Below are 4544 nucleotides of genomic sequence, written 5' to 3'. Positions count from 1 at the left end.
CAAGGAGCTTTTAAACTGGGAGGGACTGGGAGGCGACAAGGGGCTGTCCCAGCCCAAGTCTCATCTCGGTTCAGGCGCCTTTTCTGCGAAAATGTACTGAAAGAAGGTGGAAGACACCGGCCCGGGTCTGAAAGTTCATTTTTTGCACGTTTTCGCAGTCCCAAAACCACTGAGGTTCCTTCCTGTGTATTGTTGGGTTTGCCCGAAAAGCCGAATTTTCACAGCTTGCCTCAGTTTTTACAGCCCAACTTGCTTTCTAAACTTTGCCCTCCTTTAAGTTTTCAGCACTTTAATTTTCCCATTATTTTAGTTCACTCCTCAGGCGGCCGAATAAGTTTCCCGAGTCACACAGGAGCGTGCTGTGATAATTTCTCAGGGTGTTGCTTCTTCTCCATCTTGCATTTTTTTCCTATCACTCATTAACTCCAGCGAGCAAGACCGCTTTTTTTTTTTTTTTTTTTTTTTTTTTTTTTTTGGTGGGATAGAACCCGCCATGAAGGGCAAAAAAAAAAAAAAAAAAAAAAAAAAAGTAAAAAGTTAAATCTTGGGACTTTCTGCTGTTACACAAACGGTTCTGCTGCTGCACGTTATCAGGGGAGTTGTGTGAAAAATGAATTCCAAGAAAAGCCTGATTTTTTGATTTTTACTGAGATGGAAAAGTCTGATTTTTACTGAGATGGAAGAGTCTGATTTTTTTATTTTTACTGAGATGGAAAAGTCTGATTTTTTGATTTTTCCTGTGTGGTGGGAGTGTTGGAATGGAGCAGTCGAGGCGCTTTAGGAAGGACAGGAACGGGAGATTTCAGAGCCACTTCCAGCACCTCAAGGGGCTCCAAGAGAACTTTTCCAAATCTCTTCCAACCCAAACCGTTCCAGGACCGGGATTTTGAGACAAAGCCGAGCTGTTAAATGTTTTTCCTCGCCTTGAAGCCTGGTCTAATCCTTCTGGCACCTCCCCGGTGACTCACCGGAGGTTGTTAAAAACCGTGTTTGCTGCCGCTTTCCTAAGCAGTGCCCCAGGCAGGAAAATCTGCAGGTCATGGGGCTGAAAAATTCCACCGGCACCGAGCCAAAAAAAAAAAAAAAAAAAGTTGCTCGCCAAGGAAAGGGCTCAGTGGCCCACAGTGAGCACTGTGAGACTCCTTGGACCCGAGTGGATGAGTGGGATCACAGCTAACCCACTCGGGATGTGGGTGTTTGCCACGAGATTTCACTTTGGTGCCTGCGCTCAAGCGGTGCCCACCTGGTTTTCTCCTCGCACAGGGAATTTTTCCAGCCGGGCTGTGCCACGGTGAATGAAGCCCAAGTGTGAGTTGGAGGAGGAGAAAATAATTCCTGCTCGTTTCCTGGGTGGGTACTTCTATTACAAGCCGCAAAAAGTATGCGGAGCCTTTTGTTGAACCAAAATCATGTGTTCTGTGCTTTGGATGTGGCTGAAGTCATTGAGTCCTCAGAGAATGATTAATTTTATTTATTTTTTTTTTTTAGAATGAGGTTTAGGTCTAGGACTACAGCTAAGATTTAAACGGGATGGGGAAGGATTCACCATCCTCTCTGAAAAATCAACCTGCTGCTCTTTAGGGAGCTGGATTCAGCCATGGAAGTGGAACATGCCCAGTTCATCCTTTTTCCACAGCCACCCCTGAGATCCAGACCCTGGAATCTCATCCTCCTCCCACCAAACACTTGTTGGGCAGCCTCAGGCTTTCCTCTTTCCGTCTCATTTATAAACCTGACCTAAGTTATCTCTGCTGAGAAACCGCAGGGAGAATATTTGTACAAAGGCAGCTCAGCGTCCTGCCCGAGGGGATTTAAGGCGTGGAGAGAGGTCAGAGGGGTCACCCCTCCCTGTCCCCAGCACTGGGACACTGGGACTCACATCATCCCCTCTCCCTGCAAGAATTTCCATCCTGTGGTTTTTATTTAAGGGGGATTTTTGGGCAGCTCTTTCACCAGGGAGGAGGGGTGTGTGTTTATCTCCCAGCACCAGACCTCCAGCCCTTATCACCCCCTGGTTATCCCGCAGCTCCCTCTGCACCAGGAATCCTCTGTGCACCCAGCACAAAACTGGGGGAAACACTGAGAAGAAAAATCCTTCTGGTTTTGGGGTCTCAAATCCTCCCCTGGCTTGCTCAGTTCTGCTCAAAGTGGAGAATAAAACCAGCATGAGGGTTGGAGCAGCAGCTTGAGTTCTAAGCTTGGTTTTTAGGGCCAGAATTCCAAGGGTTTGGGTCATAAAATTCCCAGATTTGGGGGCTGAAATTCCCACATTTTTGGGACAGAAATACCCGGGGTTTAGGGCTGGGTATTCCATGATTTTGAGGCCAAAACTTCCAGGTTTTTGAGGCCAGAATTCCAAGGGTTTGGGTCATAAAATTCTCAAGATTTTGGGGCTGAAATTCCCAGATTTTGGGGCTGAAATTCACACATTTTTGGGGCAGAAATTCCCGGGGTTTAGGGCTGGGTATTCCAGGTTTTTGGGGCCAGAATTCCTGGGGTTTTGAGGCTGAAATTCCCACGGTTTGGGGCTGAAATGCCCAAGATTTTCAGACTGAAATTCTGAGAGTTCTAAGCTTGGAATCCCCAGGTTTTTGGGGCCAGATTTCCAAGGGTTTGGGTCATAAAATTCCCAGGACTTTGGGGCTGAAACTCCCACATTTTTGGGGCTGAAATTCCCACATTTTCGGGGCAGAAATTCCCGGGGTTTAGGGCTGGGTATTCCAGGATTTTGAGGCCAAAACTTCCAGGTTTTTGGGGCCAGAATTCCAAGGGTTTGGGTCATAAAATTCTCAAGATTTTGGGGCTGAAATTCCCAGATTTGGGGGCTGAAATTCACACATTTTTGAGGCAGAAATTCCCAGGGTTTAGGGCTGGTATTCCAGGATTTTGGGGCCAGAATTCCTGGGGTTTTGAGGCTGAAATTCCCAGGGTTTGGGCCTGAAATTCCCTGGATTTTGGGGCTGAAATTCTGAGAGTTCTAAGCTTGGAATCCCCAGGTTTTTGGGGCCAGAATTCCTGGGGTTTGGGTCATAAAATTCCCAGGATTTTGGGGCTGTAATTCCCAGATTTTGGGGCTGTAATTCTCATATTTTGGGGCTGAAATTCCCAGGTTTTGGTGCTGGAATTCTCAGGTTTTGGGGCTGTAATTCTCTAATTTTGGGGCTGGAATTCCCAGATTTTGGGGCTGGAATTCCCAGAACTCCTGCTCTCTGTCTGTGGAGAGATCAGGAAGGCTGAAATTCCCACAGGGAATGGAGCAGTAAAGGGCTGAGCAGGAAAGTTGAGCCTTATCAGAGTTAATGCTGGATTTTCCAGATTTTAGTGCTGGAATTCCCAGATTTTGGTGCTGGATTTTCCAGATTTTGGTGCTGTAATTCCCAGATTCTGGAGCTGTAATTCTCAGGTTTTGGGGCTGAAATTCCCAGGTTTTGGGGCTGTAATTTGCAGATTTTGGTGCTGTAATTCCAGAACTCCTGCTCTCTGTCTGTGGAGAGAATCAGAATGGCTGAAATTCCCAGATTTTGGTGCTGGATTTTCCAGATTTTGGTGCTGGAATTCCCAGATTTTGGTGCTGGAATTCCCAGGTTTTGGGGCTGGAATTCGCAGATTTTGGGGCTGTAATTCTCAGATTTGGGGCTGTAATTCTCAGATTTTGGGGCTGGAATTCTCAGATTTTAGTGCTGGAATTCCCAGATTTTGGTGCTGGAATTAGCAGATTTTGGGGCTGTAATTCTCAGATTTTGGGGCTGTAATTCCCAGATTTTGGTGCTGTAATTCCCAGGTTTTGGGGCTGGAATTCTCTGATTTTGGGGCTGAAAATCCCAAGTTTTGGGGCTGTAATTCCAGAACTCCTGCTCTCTGTCTGTGTGGAGAGTCAGAAAACCCGAAATTCCCACAGGGAATGGAGCAATAAAGGGCTGAGCAGGAAAGTTGAGCCTTATCAGAGTTAATGGGTAACTTCACTCCTGACACACTTCACATCCTCCCAACCTTCCTGTCCACTCTGACTCAGTGTCTGTTTGTCTGCCTCAGATTGGGCTGTGGAGGCTCCAATCTCCCCTCCCAGAGCGTCTCCCTGGGGCTGTGACCCCCCAGCACGCCCTGGGGTACGTGACCATCCCTGTTTTATTTTGGAACATTCCCCCATCCGAGTTTTCCCTTCGGTTCTGTGCTGCCTTCCCTCCTCTTTTGGTGCCTGGCTGGGATCTGAGGCAGCGAGATAATTTTGATTTCCCCCCTCTCTTCTTCCCCCTGATAAATAAATTATTTGTCTCATAAATTCCGAGTTCCTCTTTGAAGGAGAAATAATTTAAAAAGAACAAAAGAAGCTCTGTGGCAAGCTGTGAACTTCATGAGAGTGGTGCTCAATTCCTCACTGCACCTTCCTGGGGCAAGTCTGGGCAAACCACCCTCCGTGCCTCAGTTTCCCCTCTGAGGTCAGAGATGCTCAAATTTCTGTCATCACTTCCCTTTACCAGCTTTGTTTTTGGGGTTTGTGGTCAGAGATGCTCAAATTTCCGTCCTCACTCCCTTTATCTGCTTTG

Source organism: Oenanthe melanoleuca, chromosome 22 (genome assembly GCF_029582105.1).
Source record: "Oenanthe melanoleuca isolate GR-GAL-2019-014 chromosome 22, OMel1.0, whole genome shotgun sequence".
In the NCBI taxonomy this organism is placed as follows: domain Eukaryota; kingdom Metazoa; phylum Chordata; class Aves; order Passeriformes; family Muscicapidae; genus Oenanthe; species Oenanthe melanoleuca.
Note: the sequence above shows the minus strand (reverse complement) of the source record.